The following is a 19,892-nucleotide window of genomic DNA, read 5'->3' on the forward strand; positions in this document are numbered from 1 at the left end:
GCCACTGTAAAGACTTCTAACTTTTTTCGGAGTAGGACATGCGAGAAATCAACGGTGCTATCCATGGGTTTGAACCAGGGATTTTGCAACTGCAAGCGGGATTACACCACCAAAAAAAAAAAAAAAAAAAAAAAGTACGATATAATGCGATAATTTCTTATATGTTTATATCTTATCTGGTATAAGCGCTGGTCGAACTGATCACATCACATTGTAAGTAATGTCTGTTTTTATTTACTTGGCGAATAGCAAGTAAGCCGTTATCATTTCTGAGAGATCATAATAATAACATGTTACATTTAAAATTTCTGCGAAATATTTTGTCTTAAATTGTTTTGTAATTTTTATGAATTACCTGTTCTATAGTGGAAAACTGTTCACAGATAATGTAATTTTATTTATAGGTCTAAAAGAAGGAACTGAGGATGTTCATGAAACTCAGCGGACAGTGAGAAAACTAGCCGTACTGATGGCACTGAAACCTAGAGCAACGTTACTCGACAACGTCCTCTTGCTTCCCCTATGCATCCTTGATGATCAAAAGTGGTGGGAGCATGGGACAGTTAACACGACTATCGTAAAGAAGGGTAACACAAATTTTTAAACAAAAAAAGAATATTACTACTACTATTAATAACGCATTATAAAAATACATGTAAAATATTTTATAAAATATGATTTGCGTAAATTTTAATGGAGTTTGTTTGTTCCTGTTTCTTCATGAATATTTTTATCGCGAAATAAAATCATGTGAGCACGTTCGTTTAACGGAAGGAAACAAATTTTATTTGTTACTGAAAAAAATTGTTAAAATATCAATAGAAGTACCTGTAGTTTATGTTTCGAATATTGAAGAAAAAATTCTAGGACTTCTTATCTGAAGAAAAACTGGCATGATTTGAAATTTAGTCTTAGTTTACAGAGTATTCGATTACCCTAGGTGGTTATAGTTTTAGTTGCTCGGATAATCGACTTTCTAATATATTTTAACTTAAACTCTGCTGTATTTTACCTTTATTATTTTACTTTATATGAAAACCTCACAAATAAATAAACCTCACAAATTTTATTGGTACTATTCGGTTTCGAGGACCGTAAAAAATCGCCAAACTATTGTTGATGACAATGCTGCCAAAAATAATTGCGGCAACCCTAATAATTGCGGCAAGAAAGGAAGTATAACAGTAAATAACTATCTAAGATTGATGTTTTAATTTAGATGAAAGGTTAATTTCATATAATACTTTTTTATTATTATAATTTATATGAAAAGGGCTAAACATGACTGAATGGAGCATAAGAGTAAATAACTATTTCAGATCATTATTATAATTTATATAAAAATTGCTAAACATACCTAAATGGATGCCTGCATCGCTATTTCGCTACTGACTTATCGCTAAAGCATAATTTCATCTCGTTGGTTGTTCAAACGTAATTTTCTATAATGAATTATGCCTTTTCTTTGAAAATATTCTCGGTAAAGTGCAGAATCGCTCGCTCACTTATTTGTTTGCCGCTTTTTACAAGGGTTAAAAACAATTGAATTTTTGTCAATTTTCTTTTAAGTGAAAATAAATCGATGTGTACATAGATAAAGACAAGGGTTGTGCGCAGTGCCATTTTTGTGCAATTCTAGGATTTTTTTTAAGTGAAAATAGGTCGATGTGCACTTGGATAATGCGTATGTGCAATTCTTAAAAACGCGTCAAGCAGTGGGTGATTCTGCACTTTACCCAAAATTCTATTGCCGACTTTTCGTCATGGGCAATTTCCAAATTGTTAAATCCATAGGCTATAAAAAAAAGGATTTAAAAATTAAACTAGTATGTCAATGGCGTCTTAAGAAATATAGAACTATATAAACTTACGCAATCTGAAATCAACGCGTACGCTAGATTTGGCGCGCTGTTAAATGGGCGCGTTTGCTAGATTTGGCGATTTTTGCGCATACATTTTCGCTGCAATTTTTTTTTACGGCCCTCAAAACCGAATAGTACCATTTTGTTTAATATGCATTTGGAAAAAAAGTTATATTTCAAAAATATTAACAAGGTGTTTCGCGCGCAAGAAAATTATTTATATAATTTCTTTCAGAACGGCAAACTAATTTCTGGAAATATAGAAATTATCCTGAAAATAGGAAGTAATGCACCAAATCTTCTGTTTTTCGCCAATTTATTGTGGGAAAATGTGCACAACTAAGCAATTGCGAGTTTATCGAATAACGTGCTGTATACAGACAATCCAAAAATTTTGATCTCCATCTCTCTTATTTGTTAATTAAAAAACAATAAATGTTAATTATAGTTTCCATTTAACATAAGAAAGCGCAAAATTGGAATTTTTGGTAGTTGCAGAAATTTACAAAACAATTTCTGGGTCGCTTAAATTTTTTGCTATATCCGATATCGTGAGAGAAGCAAATCTTTGTAAAATTTTCACTGATATCTTTCTAGTTATTATAAGGCACGGAAGGAATTATTCCACTTTTTGAAGCGCAAGCCCCTGCATCTCTTAGCACTCCTACGTGAATGAACCCTTCCACCCTATCAGGTGGTTGTCATGCGCGGTTTCGGCAGTCCGCCAGCGACATCCATAGCTCTATCGCTCGCACTCGCCGGCTTTTTTGTAACTTCCCAGAAGCCGCGTTTAACAGGTGGCTTCCGTTTGCTTCCGCACGGTGGTAAGTAGATGTTCCAAATTTCTCTTTATATATGTAAGCGACTTCAAGCGACTATGCATTAATATTGAATTTTGCACGTAAAGTTCTAAAAATTAAAAATTATTTGGCGGGAAAAATGATTCTGAAAGTACTACTGCTTGAGAAAGTTCTTCTTATTTCGTAAACAAGAGCGAAAAATCGTGTTTTATTACCGTGAAAAATTATTGTTGGTTTGTAATCTGCAAGAATTCTGTTTCGTAACGTAAGATGATGTCTATTTATGCCGGAATTTCAGTTTTAACTCCGAGAAAAAGCATTCTTTAATTTATAATGTTCATTTTTATAATAAAATACGTGTGATTTGTGCTCGCAACACACGTGCGTTGCGATTTTAAAGAATTAAAAAATCCTTTTAATGTAAATAGAGCGTGTTTTTGCTGACTCTCCGCAACATTATAACAGTAATAGTCCGTGCAATGTGTTTTAAACTATGAATACAAACTTGATAACAAGTTAGCAATACAGGAAGCGTTGCATAATTCATGTTTACCATGGGTTATTTATGCGCGCTTGTGCAGGAAAGAGGATTGTGCAGGACCATAGGAAAGAGAATTGTTCTAAATTAAGACGATACTATTCTTTTCTGTAATGATGCGAAAGTTTATTAATGGCTGTTTATTTCATAATTATTACCTTTACATTATAATACTGATATAAATATCTCTGTGAGCATAGCAAAACTGATATTGAAGAAGTACAGGTCTAGTAGCGGACAAATTTATTAGCATTACGCTTTCCTTTCTTTCTAAAAATTATTCCTTTACTTAAAAAAAGGGGCTGAGATGTTTAATTGTAAAAATAATTTTATTTTTAATTGATGATTGAAATTAATTCTGTAGCTCGTAGAATTGTACTGCATTAATTCGTCTTTGAGATAAAATGCTATATTTAGAATGCGTTCATAGAAGCAAATGCGTAATATAATTTAATGTAAATAAATTTTTTTTGTCTGCTCTGCTTATATTTGGCTAAAATAGTATGAATATATCTTTTATAGTGAGTTCGGTAACCAAAGAAGTTTCGCTTGATTAAAACTGAATATAGAATACGTCTTCAAAAAATGAGAATTGCTTCTCTGGCTCCTATACGTATTTCATTTTTTTCATAATTTAAATTAGTTAAAACTATGCTGTTGCATAAGAGATCCCAACATTTTCCGTCTGTATTAAAAGAACGTTTTATTAAGTTTACATTTTGGAAAATATATCCGAACTTCAAATTTAATTTTAATTTTAACGACGTTCTAAGACGTAAAATTCATTTTGTTAATTGCTAATTTGCTAATAATAATAATTGTCTTAAAAATTTAATTCAGAATTAATATTTTTTTCAAATGTTTTACTAGCTAGATTTATTGCTTTAGATTTCTTTGCCATCACTGTGGGGTGAGCCAGATTATTCTAAGATGAAATTCGTTTTCAAAATCTTTTCACTGGTTTAAGATACATATAAAATAATATGAAACTCTATTTTTTTTAGTCTTGCTAGGAGTTCATTGCTTAATTGCGACGAATGCTTGACTTAAGTATCTTTTTTATCTAGTTTTTCGTAAGAATTTTTTTTCTTCGTAGTTACTTCTCATTAGAATTGATAGAAATAAATAAAACAATATTTTATCGTAAAAAATTAAAAGAATGTAATGAAGTATTTTCTTAAAATCTGAAATAAATTCATAAATTTTAAATTATTTAAATTATAGCTTTTGAAATTACACCGGAAAATTATAGACTAAATTTGCCGTTTTATGTGTATTTTAATTAATGCTCAGGATACAGGTTCCGTGAATAACACGCTCACCTTTTACCTTGAAATTACGCGGGAAGCGTTCTTAACGCATCGGCAGAAAATGGAATTCCAGCTGCCACCCTTAGAAAGTTCTCCTCGAAGGCATCCCCTTCCTTAGGCAGATTACCTTCAAATGCTTTGCCATAATCAAATAAATCGAAACAAAACAACTGCGATCAGTTTCGCAGAAAGAAAAGATATGATTTTCTTTCCCTTCGCTTTCATGAATTTTGTACGAAGGATCAGAGGGTTGCTTGAAAAGTCAAATAGAAATTAATGCATTGTAACTCCACCAATGATTACGTACTTTCCAGTAGATTCTGTAAATAATTTTTTCAGAATTTAGCGTTATTTTACTGCATGTCATATTAGGCTCCAAAATTAAGACAATAAATATCTACTAACTGATAAATAGTTGCTCATCTCACATTCAAATAGCCATTGAATTTTATTTTTACTATCACTTAAGGATGCATTCAATTTAAAAATTAAAGCACTTGTTTTGAATTTAGAGCATTTATTTGAACTAATATTGAACACTAACCAGTTCTTTCTCGTTAGGTTACAGGTAACAAATAATTTTTAAATGCATATGAATGTACGTATCTGAAACAGTCTTTTGTAACTCGCTCAAGTCCATGTATGAGCAAATTCTTGACAATATTTAAGCCTAAACTTTCTTCTTTTCTTTAGAATTTTTTCAGTACGTTTAAATGAAAGATAAGATAATTGATTGCTAATGAGGACCTGAAAGAAGAAAAGAATGATACTCTGTTGTAAACTAATACAGTTGAATATATACTAATTTCAGTATCAGAAGAGGAAATGAAAACTCTCTATGCAAAAAGAAGAACGCATACAATAAATATAAGAAGATGATTTGTATTAATTTGTATATCATCTTTCTAGATGTCATCATTTGTATATCATTTGTATATATTGTCTATAGAGAGGAAGCTTCAGATAAATGAAACGGTATTGAAATGTTTCATGGATCAGCGTTCATCTTCAGCAGTTAGTTCTCGCGTGCGTTACCGTAATTAACTAATCCAATCCAATTCATGTGGTGACCAGACACAAGACATAATTCCCTGAGCAATGTTTCGAAGCATAATCATGTATGAACAAGACTAGACATCAACAGGACTATCGACTAGACATAGCTTCCCAACGTCTTTGTAATTACCTCCACGTAACTAGTGGGGGTACTATTAAGGAGTAATTACTGAAAGTCGCAACATAAATTAGCGATCAACATGAGCTTGCACACTGGGAAGGTTTCGGCTCCATCATTTCTGAAATTCTGGAAACTCCCTGACAAAGCATTTGGAAGTTCATCAACTAATGTGTAATGTGCCAGTATAAGAAGTACATATGCATCTCTTGTGCGGCTAATCAGCGGAGTTCCTTCCATTACATTAAATTATAAGATTTTACGATTGGGGAGCAAAATGTACTGTAGATTTTGCTAGAATCCCCGCGAATTTAATTTGATCTCTTTCCACCATGAAAAAAGGAAGTCTCTTTTCTTTTTTTCTCATTCCTTTAAGATGTAAAACTCTATTCACATGCTATATCCCGTTAAGAACCCTGACAGTGATTTTTTAGATTTTAAAGTACGCGGGTTGCATTTCAAAAGGAAAATCTTTCTAATTAGATACTGAAATGTGTTACAGCTTCTATAGTAAAAGTGTACCAAGTCTCTAGAGGCATGTTCCTTTTAAAAAAGCGGACTAAAAGTGGACCTTCATTTACGAAATACATTTGTTCATATGTTTATCCACTTCTTATATATTAGATTCTTCATTCATTTTTCTGAAGGTAGAATCTTAGTGCTGGAAAAGGGTTTTTTGCTTCAGAAAACGGGACATTTTTCAGACATTTTTCATGACAATATTTATGGAAACTTTACATCAAACTAGAAGCAATACGAATACGCAAATTTTGTTAATATATTTCTTATATATTTGTTAATATATTTGGAAAATTGTTTAATTATTTATTCGGATGTATATTAATCCGAGTATATTAATAATTTTATTCGGAGTATATTAATTATCTTTGTGACAGTAAATAACTGGGGGTCATTTTTTGGGATATGCTGAAAAACTGATATTACCTTAAATGAAATCACTAGCATTTTTGCACAGACACAAATTAATAATGAGTGATATGAGAGGCATAAGAGAAGCAAGTCAGATTGCTTTTACTTTTGGGAAAATAGGAGTACATTTTTTAAAGTATCGGATGCACTTTTCTATATTTCAGATAAGACATAAAACCTAAAATTGAGTGCTAAACGATCTTGAAAAAACAACACCACTTCCTTTTAAGATGCTTTTACTTATGACATTTGGGCAGATATGGATGCAATTTGTTGCTGACACTCATCACGAAAGTTTCTGAAGGTGATGTAGAATTCTGAGCGAAAGCCACGTCGAAAACATGTGACATCTATTAAAGCAAAATGCAAATACATGCTAAGCTGCAAAACAAATGTATGCAAATATACGAATATACCGGATGATCAAAAAGTCAGTATAAATTTGAAAACGTAATAAATCACGGAATAATGTAGATAGAGAGGTAAAAATTGACACACATACTTAGAATGACATGGAGTTTTATTAGAATAAAAATAAATGGTTCGGTAGGGGTTGGATGTACCACATCTACTGTTATCGGGCCTTTTTCCTTCGAGGAAATGCGTGATTCTGGTTTTGTAACTGCTACCGTGACGGGTGAGAGGTACGCCGATATGTTACAGAATGGCATCGCCCCCAGCCTGGCTGATAAACACCTGCTGGAACGTACGATTTTTATGCAGGATGGCGCTCCACCCCATATTGCTAGACGCGTGGAAGATCTCTTGCGCGCGTCGTTTGGTGACGATCGTGTGCTCAGCCGCCACTTTCGTCATGCTTGGCCTCCTAGGTTCCCAGACCTCAGTCCGTGCGATTATTGGCTTTGGGGTTATCTGAAGTCGCAAGTATATCGTGATCGACCGACATCTCTAGGGATGCTGAAAGACAACATCCGACCCCAATGCCTCACCATAACTCCGGACATGCTTTACAGTGCTGTTCACAACATTATTCATCGACTACAGCTATTGTTGAGGAATGATGGTGAACATATTGACCATTTCCTGTAAAGAACATCATCTTTGCTTTGTCTTAATTTGTTATGCTAATTATTGCTTTTCTGATCAGATTATTGCTTTTCTAATAAAACCCCATGTTATTCTAAGTATGTGTGTCAATTTTTACCTCTCTATCTACATTATTTCGTGATTTATTAAGTTTTCAAATTTATACTGACTTTTTGATCACCCGGTATTTCGAAAATGTAGAGGTATCCAAATGTATTTTATTAGTCTGCCTGTGCTCAAAATTTATGTGCTAATTGGAACTCCAATTTTTCCTTCAAAACTTCTTTAGTTTTACGAATCCTTGGTATTTAGAATCGGAAAAGAACCTCTACTTAGACCAATCAACATATGTTTTACAGAGTCACATCAGTCAACATATAGAAATTAGAGCTAAAATTGGCATTTAAAAGTATAACATCTGTGATAAAATATCCCTTAATTGCTTAACAATGATTGTAAACAAATGAACACATTCTGATATGAATGTAGGAAATTAGTTTCAAATTTGCTTTGAAAATACATTATAAAAGTATAAAATGACTAATAAATTCATAGTGATTGTGAACTTTGTTAGAATACTAGTCAGATCTCCTTAAAGTTATATTAGTAATTATAAATAATTTTAAATTAAACTAAGTTTTCCCTTTCAAATCTGGCCTATGAGTGGGCGACTGCTGAACGTTGGAAGTTCACCTCAGGTTTGAATTAACGTAAATGAGCTACCTGCATGGGCACTTTTGTGTTTTTGTCATGTAAAACGTTAATATGAACGGTTTCCCTAAGAAAGTCCTTCATGGAAGCATTTCTCTCTTAAGCCTCACGTGTTTTGCCTTAACTAGTTATCCGCCTTGTCACATTCTCAAATCAAATAGCATTTGTGTGTTTTTCTAAGATCACAGTTAGATACAACCTACTAAAATCAAACATATTCTCTCTTTATATGTTGCGCAATTTCTTTTAAAACTGCTAGTGTTTCTTCTAATTTTAATAATTATCTTTTTTTTTAACAATCCCGTTTTAAAAGAGCGTTTAAGAAACGTAATAAATTATTAAAAGATTTACTAACATTTACAATTGAAAAAATAAAGACACTTCTAAAATTATCAGTAATAATAAGTATCTGTAGGAAATTTACAGGGAGTCGATTATATACGCATCAGAAGCTATCAAATAGAACTCCTTTCCCCACCCCCTCCAAAAATGTGCGCTGAAGAAGAAAAATATATAAGAAACTGCTCTTACGAAATTTTCAGGAAGATTAAAACTCTTTTCTTAGAAACATCTTTAAAACGAATTCATTTCGAATAATCTTTAATATCTGAAGTATAAATTCCCCTCCCGGTTGAATCTGAAATATATACGATGCAAAATATTTTGAATTTAAATACTCTTAAAAAAGCGCGAACCATATCTGGGCATGTAAAAATTTCTATATATAACAATTAGATGTACTTGAGATGTTGGAGCTATAAGTACTTCGATTCAGTTCAATTTCATTTGTGCATTATACTTCTATTTTATAAATAAATCTTATTGCTTTTTCATTTTTTGAAAGTTTCTAATATGCTTGTTTTTCTATGTACTACTAATTGCTTCAGAAACTATTTGAAGTTTATTGCGCGTACACGTAGTTGGGAAATTCGCACACATTTTAAATGTCAAGAAATGTCAAGTGTTTAAGTTGTAATTTTGTTAAATTTAAAGATCTTTCTTAGGCCTTTCAAGCATTAAATGTTTCATTACAATTATTCCTGTTAAGTAACGAACAAGAACTTTTTCTACAGCTGTACATCAAGTACAGCAACCAAGTGCGTAAATCTTTGGAATATGAAGAAGATTTCTTATGTTGTGTGAACCGCTCGTAATGAATAGATACATTTTTTAAATCTTAAAGTATGTTTTAAATTGATATAGTATTAAGATACGTAAAATGCAAGTTCTCTTAGCTTACAGGATCGCTGAATTTGAAATAGCACAACAGTGATTACATTTCCCTAAGAATTGAACAAATGCTCATTAGTGAGGCAAGTTAGGTTTCTGCAATATGACAAAGCACGCAAGAGCTACTTATCTAAGAAGAGGTATGCCTTCGTGGAGTGCTTTCTAAGAAAACATGACTCGTATTCACCTTACTTACATAGAAATCCCCGAAAACTCATGCACTCAGCCCGTTCGTCTGGGATCGAACAAGATCCAACTTCCAGTATTCAGCGATCTTAAATCCTTGTTGGGTTCAGAGATGCAGAACAATGAAAATCCATTCGAGGAAATGGTATTAAAAGTGAGAAAATGTGATACACCAATTGAAGAAAATCAACATTTTATTTAATCAAAAGCGCTTTCAACAGTCAATGCTCTCGCCTTCTTTAACACTTCAACTAATGGAAGGTAAGTGCCACAAACAGAAAGACTGACGAATTTTCTCGAATTTACTTTTACCATCCTTTGATAAATAATTAATTTGTGATTAAATTTTTTAACCTTGGATGGCACCACTTACTTTGTATTTTCCCGTGATTACACCAAATGCCTTGGTTAACTAATTACTATTAAGTTTTTGAAAATTTTGAAATTTCATCTAATCCATCATTTAATTACTTACAGCTTAAGAAGGTGTGTAGAGACATTAGGTATTTATTAAAGCAGGAGAGATGAAAAGTGAGCAACGCTTTCGCCGAGACTCGAATCACGGGCCTTTCGAATACGCGCCGAGCGCGCTGACAACTACACTACGAAGGTATGCTAAGAAGGCGAGAGAAATACTTTATATACCCCCCGTATACTTCCGTATACTCCCCCTTTTAAAGGGCGACTGGGGATTAGGGCACCCAATCGCCAAATTCTGGGGGTGGAGAATCATCATCCACCACCCTTTTAGTTCGGGCGTCACTGCAGAGACATTAGGTAATTTTTTAAAGCAGGAGAGATGAAAAATGAGCAACGCCTTCGCCGGGATTCGAACCACGAGTCTCTCGAATACACGCCGAGCGTGATGACCACTACACTACGAAGGAATGCTAAGAAGGCGGGAAAATACCTTATAGATGATAGTGTTGAATTGCTGAAACCGTATCCGCTAAAATAAAATCTACGCCAATCAGCGTTAGTGTTCTATATTTGCGGGTTCTTCAGCTAAAATGTACATTTGAGTAAAGTATGGAAACAACCAAATCATTGGATTACTCCATCCTAATTATGCATCCTAAGAATTCGCATTCTATGAAGAATATACCCACTAAAAATACTAAAAATGCTTCTATACCCACTAAAAATGTAATACATTCGTTCTTATTATTTTTAAAACTTATATACACATAATACTAAATTTTTACTTATAAGAGATACTTCTAGTTACCTGTTATTTACATACAAGTAGACCTGCTCAATTAAAAATGTTTGCAGACTTTAGCATACACTTTTAAAAAACATATATTATTCATTAATGATATATTTCATTTCCGTATACGTTATACAAGCTGTAAGAATTCTTTTTAAAGTAGAATGTATCCTAGAATACCCAGGTTCTAGATACTTAGGTGATAAATGACTGAATCTCGGAGATAATTCCTCCGAGAGCGTTAAAAGACGGATAAGGAGTACATATTCTCGAAGTCTCTAAAGCACAAATCTAGTTTAAGGGATACTTGTCACTTTAAAGAGTAAAAGGTAGCAGTCGTAATTTTTGTTAGCAAACATAATTTTTTCAGCAAGAACTTGCTGAAAAACTTGATCAAGAACTTGATATTGTGAGATATTTTGTACCATTATTGGATGTTACAAGAAAAATAAACTCAATGAACAGAACTGAAATAATTTTAAAGTAAAATTAGGTAAGATAAATCTTGCAAGATGAAACATACAGGTTTTTCAGACTAGGTATCTTTATAAGGAAATAAGAGTAAAATGATATTCAACGTAATAATTGAAACAAATGAGTAAAACTTTTATCGCTAATTGCAGCTGAGTTGTAATTTAGATCAATATTAGCAAAGCTGCTGTTACGGTTGTGAAGTGGTAGAAGTGAAATGCGTAATGTGGAAGTTGTGGTGCTTGGTCAGAGCAGGTTTTCCCGCTCCTCTGATAGGAATGGAATGGAATAGAAATTGCGTCATGAAAAAGATTGAGCTGCGGGAAAATTTTAGAATCTTTCAAATCTCTCTCATTATTTTGACGCTCCATTTGAATTTCTTAAAAGCTTCTGAAATTTTCCTGCATAATAATTGTAATTGTATTAATCACGCAACCTCGTACTCGTTTCTGTTGGAGGTGTGAAAACAACCTGTTCTAAGTCCTCATATCCCTTATTTCGATCAAAACTACAACACTGCAATTTCAGCACTTCACTTTTACTGCTTTCATCATTGTAACAACAAGGCTTTGATAATGTTGTACAAACTGCAGATTAACGAAATTGCAGTAAGCGATAAAACATTTACTTATTTGCAATAAATATCACCATGCAATTTTAATTAATTAATTAATTTGTTTTTGTTTTTTACAATTAAAGTGCACAAATTCATTTTTATCAAATGTATTAATATAGTTTATCTAACTCATTATGGAGTTAAACAATAATTCTGTAGATAGCAGAAGGTGGGCAGTTAATTACATGGAACTGTAATTTTTCGGCTAATGATCATGTAGTTAAAAACTTAACTACCCATTACTACTTAACTACACATAATTAAGTCGTTCTGTCACTTTTATGGTGCTCAAGGCTCTTGCCAACGATAGGCCGAATCTTGCACTCATTGCCAAGATGAATTTAGTGGTCTTGTTCGGATGCTACTGTCAGACAAGTGAGATAAGTCACATAATAACACTATACAACTTAAGAAACTTTAAATGCAATGAATAGAAATAATAATGCAATGTTTTTGTAGTTCTCTAGATATTTAAATTATAATTGATAATTTAAAACAGAACACATTTTAAAAATGTTTTAAATTCATCGGTTAAAATTTGATGCTTTAAAACAGAACCATTAATGGTTACTTTGACTTAATTCCGAAAAGGAATCTATGAATTATTGTGACTTTGTCACGTACGTCGCCATCTCTGCATAATTTTATTTAAATTTTACATTTCATCTTGCATGCAGCCAATTAAAAAACCGTAAGTTTGGCTAATTGTTTTCCGTAGTATTTCCATTCTGAGCAAAATATTTGTGTATGTAATTCTTTGATTCGATCAAGAAGTGTACGAAGAAAGTGTATCAGATTAATAGCTTAAATCTGTTGCTATAATATTTAATCTGGCTGCACATTGTAGAATATTTCTCTTTGTCGATGGAACATCTATAATTTTAAGTTATTTTCGTAAAAAATTATTCATTACGCAAGAAGCTATCAACACATAAAACACGTGCGATTAACAATTAATTAAATTTGAAGAGTATTTTGATTGAAATCTTGAATAAGGCATTTTTTTTGGTAAATGTTTGGTGTATTGGAGGCATTTAAAATACTGGAGAGCTGAAAGTCCTCTCGAATGACATGGTGGTAGGAAAGAGGGCTGGAAGATATTCAGATACATCCTCTGGAGGATTCTCTATGAAAATTGGGGTCGAGCTCCACATTAAGTACTTTAGTACACTGCACCTTTGTAAATTAATCCATTGTTATTAACTTGAAAGAAGACCCTTTATTTTTGTAAAAACACTACTTCTTTTGCTTTTAGTTCGAGGTTATTAAAATCATTTATCATTGATGATAAAATCATTTAAAAATCGAAAGTTATTGCTTACCTTTCTCTTTGAAAAACAGAGTATTTAGTACATCGTACACAAAATTAATAGTTTACCTTAAATGCTTCAACTTATTTAAAAATTTTATGCTGATTTTAAGGGGATAAACATATCTAGTTAGTATATAATTGATAATATAGCTTCAAGAACCTAATTTCTATTGAATATTTCAAAATTCTATCGTACGGTTCGTACTGACATGAAATTCGGTCAATCCTGCAGAACAGTAATATATTTCAAAATCCTCACAGAATAGTTGCATTTATTTTGCTATTTTGTTACAGTAATAAATCTTATCGTAGTTTTCCTTTTGTACTAGTCATTGTTATACATTACTGTGCTTCTCCTGTACAGACATTAGGTATTTTTGATAATGGGAGAGATGAAAAATGAGCAATGCCCTCGCCGGGACTCGAACCACGGACCTCTCGAATACGCATCGAGTGTGCTGACCACTACATCACGAAACGAAGGCATGCTAAGAAGGTTGGAGAAATACCTCGCATACTCCTCCTTTTAAAGCTAGACTGGCGTTTAGGGGACCCAATCACCAAATTCTGGTGGTGAAGAATCATCATTCACCACCTTTTAGTTCGGGCGCCACTGTAGAGACATTAGGTACTTTTTAAAACAGGAGAGATGGAAAATGAGCAGTGCCTTCGCCGGGACTCGAACCACGAATCTCTCGAATACGCGTGAGTGTGCTCACCACTACACCACGAAGACATGCTAAGAAGGCGGAAGAAATATCTTATACTCCTTATTAATGAAAGTTTATTGTAAAGCTTTCCACTATATCAGTTATGTGCTTAGACTGCTAATTCACAATCTAAGCAAGAACATATACTTAGGACTCGGTATTTTTTATTGGCTTCGAAAGAACTTTGAACGGCAGTTTCTTTTATTGTTAGTCAGTGTTTCTACTCCTCCTGATAAACAGTATTAGAGATTAGGTCGAATTACCTGCATGGAAGACCAAATTCGGGGAATCGCCTCCTTGGGAAATAAGTAGATGCCCAATCTTTAACAAGAATTGTTGTATTATTACAAACTCAGGAAAATTCCCTGAGAATGATGAAAGCATTTCCATTGGAACTAAATCGTGAGCAAAGAGAGAAGTTGTGATTACTAACAACGTAGCTGAGTGCAGAGCTTAGTGGTTGCAGAACGGATTTTCACTCAGCCTATTAACGGCGCAGTAAATCCGACGCAATTTCTCACATATCTCGGGGCGAGGGGTCAATATTTATTAATTTACCTTTTATAAGCTACTTCTGCAAGATTTATAAATGCATTAATGTCTCCATGCAACGGATAAGCACTCGGAAAGAATTATAATTGTGGAATAAATCCGAAAGCTTTTCCCGCGAGTCTGGGAAACAAAACTATCCAAACTTTGTTCATCGATCTTGCGCCTAATGACGGCCGAATTTTGTCTGGTGGCTGTAATGGGTTTTCAGAGCGATAAGTATCAGAAGCTTAAAAGGCAAGCCAAACACACAACTTTCCGTTAGATGATGGGCTAAAAATCAATAGCGATTTAATGAAGACATTTTACAGAATTGGGAACAAAGAGTGTATTGCTTTTACAACATCTGTTCAAAAGAACATTAATAAGGATGTCCGATGGTTGCAGTTAAATTTCGCTTTTCGGCGCCATAAAGAATTTGGAACATTTCCGTCAATAAAATCGTGTTGTAATAGGATGTACCTAACATTTCCACAAACTGTGAGAATTTTAGAGGAAACTTTCAAGAAAAAATGATTTAAGAAAAAAGTCGTGATGATACGTAAAAGTAGGTGCATAACGTGAACGTAAAAATATTTAAATATAAAATAACGTAAAAATATTTCCATAAGGTGGTGTATTTTAAGACAAAAGTTATGAAATTGTATTTTAATGAAAATAAAATTTCTTTAATATGTAAAAAAGAAAAATTTCTAGAAAGCTTTTAATAACGTCTCTAAAATGACTGCTTATTAAGTGTTAGCACATTGAAAACAATGCGAACATAAGTGTCTTGAATAAATCAATATTTTGTAATCACTTTCATAATGCATTCACTGGGAATGAGCAATATCAGTCAGATCACCGAGAACGTTGCCACAGGAGGCAATCTAATAACACCCATTAGAATGGAGAACTTCCGTCCCAGTTTTGACGGCGAACACCTCGGTGGACGGATGGAAGGGGTTACCACTCCTTTTACCCTGCCAATAAATCTTCTGTAATCTTCTGTGAGGACATTCTGTTCATTTTTATTTTAAGTGCCTCCGTGCAGCGCAAACACTTACAAATACCTACTCATTCTATGGGATCCGAACCCGTGCCCAGTGATGTAGAAGCTAGCATCCCTAACCATTATACAGATGAGGGCAGCAAATATAAAACTGTATTTCAAAAGTAAACTTTTCTTCAACTTTACAATTTTTGGCTTATAACACCAATCTAATATTCAAGATTTCTGAACAAATTTTCTTTCCATCTTTTTATATTTAAACGCTAAGTAATTATAACACTAGAAAACACCTTTCGACTGGAAGTTATAGGACTATTAACTACTTGGAGCTATTTAAAGCTTGATTACAGAGTGATTCAGACAGCTTACAGCTACTAACATGTTGACGACACAGTGATTCAACGTGTTTACAAGTAAAATTTTAAAGCCTAACAACTGCGGTCCACTATTTCACGACTATTAACTTAATCAGACACAATTCACTGTCTCGTAGTAACTAACTAAAGACTAATAAAAAATAACTTTGTCACAGGAGGTGGATTTTGCCAAAGGATGATGATGGAATTTAGGTTCACCCTCCTATATAAAACTCACTTCATTTGCACATTCTGGTGCAGTAGACAAAACAGAAGGAGAGTAGGAAAGATTTTAAGCAAGAAACAACGTGTTAATTAAAAAATAAACTTTCAGTTTTTACAAAAAATCTCTCTAAATGATTAAGGCTTATCAGTTGTTTTTCAGATAGACGGAAAATACAGTTATGTTTCTTTCTCAGGAAATACATGAGTTATACGTATTTTAGTTGCCTCAGAAATGATATGTTAAAATATTTTTTCTAATCGTATTTATAATCTTATTTCTAATCTTATTTATTAGTCCCAATCTCTCTTTTATCCATTATTCATAATTTCATGAAAAAGTTGAACGAGAAAAAGAGTTAGATAAGATAATATTCAAAAGGCAAATTACTTATCAGAACGGGCAAATCTTTATCATAAAATCAATGCAACAGGAAATAACTGTATTTTTCTTTTCCTTGATAAAAATGGGGTCGAAATAAAAAAAAAATATGCGGTATATCCCAAGATAATGATTAATTACCCTTAATTAACAATAAATGCAGCATTTGATGCAAAGGCGGTCAAAAGCGAAATACTAAATCCAGAAAAAATGTGAGTTTACATTTTTCCATATTATTGAAATCATTTATCAGTGCAAGAAAATAATAAATTTGGCACGAGCTGGCTTATGATTTATAGTTAGCCTTTAAAAATTTCTGTATTAAAAAGTGAAAAAGGATTTAAAGGTATGGTTATAGAGTAAATGGACTTTTAAATAAGTATTAAAACAAATAAGAATATTTTCCTACACTCGGTTGTAAACCTACTATTTTCGTACCCTTTGCATTATAAAATGCGTGCTAGAAAACTGCGAATTTATATTCTTCCCCGCCTTGTTTTTCAAACTATACGTGTCTTCCAGCAGAGTAAGGTCTAAGATGAATTGAAAAATCTCATTTAAATGACTGATGTATCCAGTTTACGTATTATAAGGAGAAACTAAAAAAGTATAAATTCTCCCATTTTTAAATAATAAACATATCACTTGCTTTTTGTTATATTTATTTAATTAAAAAATCTGATGTGTACACCACATGACTTCCTTGTACAGAATATTAAATTATACGCATTTTTTCTTGCATTTTATTTAAACTTATTAGATTGAATTAAACCTACTTCGCCGACAGCGCATAAACCACAATAGAATAAATGCATTCTTTAAAATTCACTTTGTTTACCATAGCGACACTCTGGCGCTAGGCTCACTTAACAGTATTATATTTCATTCATATTATAACTCAGAATGCACAAAATGTATATTATTTAAAGAATTATCTAATCGTTGCCACATGTCCGATTCAAATACTATAATAAAGCTAGAACTATGTATACAAGAAATTAAGCAAACAAAACAAAAAAGAAACAGTTTTTCCCAGACGATTGAGTATTTCTCATTTAATTAATTCAGTTCTCACTTCGCGAGAAGGCAAAAATACGTAAAAACTCAAAATATCTATATTAAAAATTACGAAGTAAATTTCAAACGCTTATTTCCTCGAAAAAATTCCAGAAAGAATTAAGCATGATTTAATTGGCAATAATAAATGAATGTGTTATCTTTGTTGTTGCGAAGCTAAGTTTCTCTAGATTGGCAACAAATACACTAGTCTCCTGTTTCAAATGTAAACATCAATGACCGCCATTAGAAACAGGCTTAGCGGCAATTAAACAACTTTAAAATTGCTGATAATTCTAAAAATATTGCACACAGATTTACTAAAGGCATAAAATCCTTAACCGGTAGATAAAAACAACATAATTCAATCATTTTTAAAGCAAAAAATGTACAATTTACAAACATATAAGAGTAAAGAAACTGAGATCACTGAGCCGGGTAATAGAGTGGATATATATATATAAATATATTTATATACGTTTGGTGCGGCCGATTGCAACCAAAATACGAGGTGCAAATCTACATGTTATATCAGTTCTATATACAAAATTTCAACGTTCTGAGGCTACTCGTTTTTGAGTTATGCGAGATACGTACATACGTTCGTACAGACGCCACGAAAAATTCTCTTCAGAATTAATTTTAATACAGTTTTATAATTTTTTTGAAGGAAAAGTGTATTTTATTCTGTCCTTACGTACAGATATCACGCAAAAACATCGTTAAATTGCATTAGATTGCGGTCAAAATGGATATTTTCGTTGAAATATGCTGCCTGAAACTTTTCGCGATTACAATACTTCCTTTTTACTTCGTACAAGGAAGTAATAATACTAAAGTAATAATACTAAAGTACAAGGAAGTAATAATACTAAAACATTCTTAAAATTAATGCAAAGTGAATATTGAAGTTTCTCATCATTAAAAGTTACGAGTCTCAGTCTGAATGTTTTCAAATCAAAAGCTGCAGATTAATAGAGAAAAGGAAATCGAAATGTGAGTGTGCTGAAGAAGTTTACTATTAAATAATTCAGATAGATTGTGTGATAGATTTCAGCAAACAATCTTTCATAAATAAAAAAGTTAGTATTTTTTGTGTTTTTGCTCATGGATTATGTGATCGATTTTAATTAAAAGTAGTTGATTCAAAACTTCTCCAACAACTCTTTTCGTAATTATAACTTACAGTTTGAGCAAATTCCTCGTTATGCACCAAAATAGAAATCCAAAACCCATTTAGGTCAAGGCCCATTTGGGGGTAGTAAGTTCTTATTAAGGAGTTGCCGAAAATTTCCATCAGTATTATTGTTATTCTTTAAATATTATTTATTTGTTAAAATTTATTATTTATTTTATAGTTATTATTTATTTCTAAAAAATTTTGCTTTAATTTATCCTACGTATAATTTCTAGCTAGACTAAACTTTCAATTTTTTAAAGCGATAAATACAATAAATGTGCAATTAATATTCTTGAATCAAAATGTAAGTCCTATTCAGATGCATATTTTACTTTATAGTCTGAAATCGTTATTTATGTGGTGGTTTTGATATAATCCAGAAAGAAGCTTCAGTGAATTTCCCTTTGCAAAACTTTTGACCACCAGTTTGTAAGACGACAGTGCTATATCTGCCAGCAGGATATGAAGCTAGATTATGTAATTTTTTCTATTACAATCTAATGTTCTAGCCTTTCTATTCATGACTAGAAACAATCTGTTAGAAAACACCCCAAAAGTCATAAGTTGTCAAAGGATTTCAATTCTTAATTTTCGTAATTGTAAATTATTTTATGTTAAATGAGTTTTACGTACTAACTGTTGCATTAAATAATCTGGCTGTAGTAATTAATTACCGAAATTTTTCAATTCTTAATTGTTTATTGCCACTGATGCTATTATAAAATTTGTTAAATTAAATTTATTTCTGTGTGATTTAAGCCTTTTAAGCTGAGAGGGGAAAACACATTTGATTTGTGACATACATGCCAAAAGAAATTTTCTTATTAGTTCCGTTTACCATGTATGAATCAGCTTGTTTTTGAAAGATTTATATAGATGAAATAAAAGATGAAACCCACTGATGCTACTATAATGTTTAGCAAATGAAATTCATTTTTGCATGATTTAAATTTGTAATCATATCGAAAGCAACTTTCCTTATCGGTTTCGTTTTGCCATCTAAAAATTAGGTTGTTTTCAAATATTTAGATGGATGAAGTAGAAAATAA

General features: G+C 32.3%; 1 protein-coding gene across 4 annotated transcripts in view; it reads left to right on the forward strand.

The window, feature by feature from the left end:
• The first annotated feature begins 2,550 nt into the window (after positions 1-2,550).
• The window catches only part of LOC118196632 (neuropilin and tolloid-like protein 2), a 444,544-nt gene continuing 427,202 nt past the window's right edge, over positions 2,551-19,892 (forward strand). Inside the window, exon 1 of one of the 4 annotated variants that reach the window (XM_085807315.1) lies at positions 2,551-2,686. The gene's annotated coding sequence lies outside the window, so the exon portion shown is untranslated. The remainder of the gene's footprint in view (positions 2,687-19,892) is intronic. The other 3 variants (XM_085807316.1, XM_085807311.1, XM_085807309.1) reach the window with 3 other exon arrangements.

Source organism: Stegodyphus dumicola, chromosome X1 (assembly GCF_044657685.1).
Source record: "Stegodyphus dumicola isolate Sdum_Otavi_A_Nest chromosome X1, ASM4465768v1".
Taxonomy (NCBI): domain Eukaryota; kingdom Metazoa; phylum Arthropoda; class Arachnida; order Araneae; family Eresidae; genus Stegodyphus; species Stegodyphus dumicola.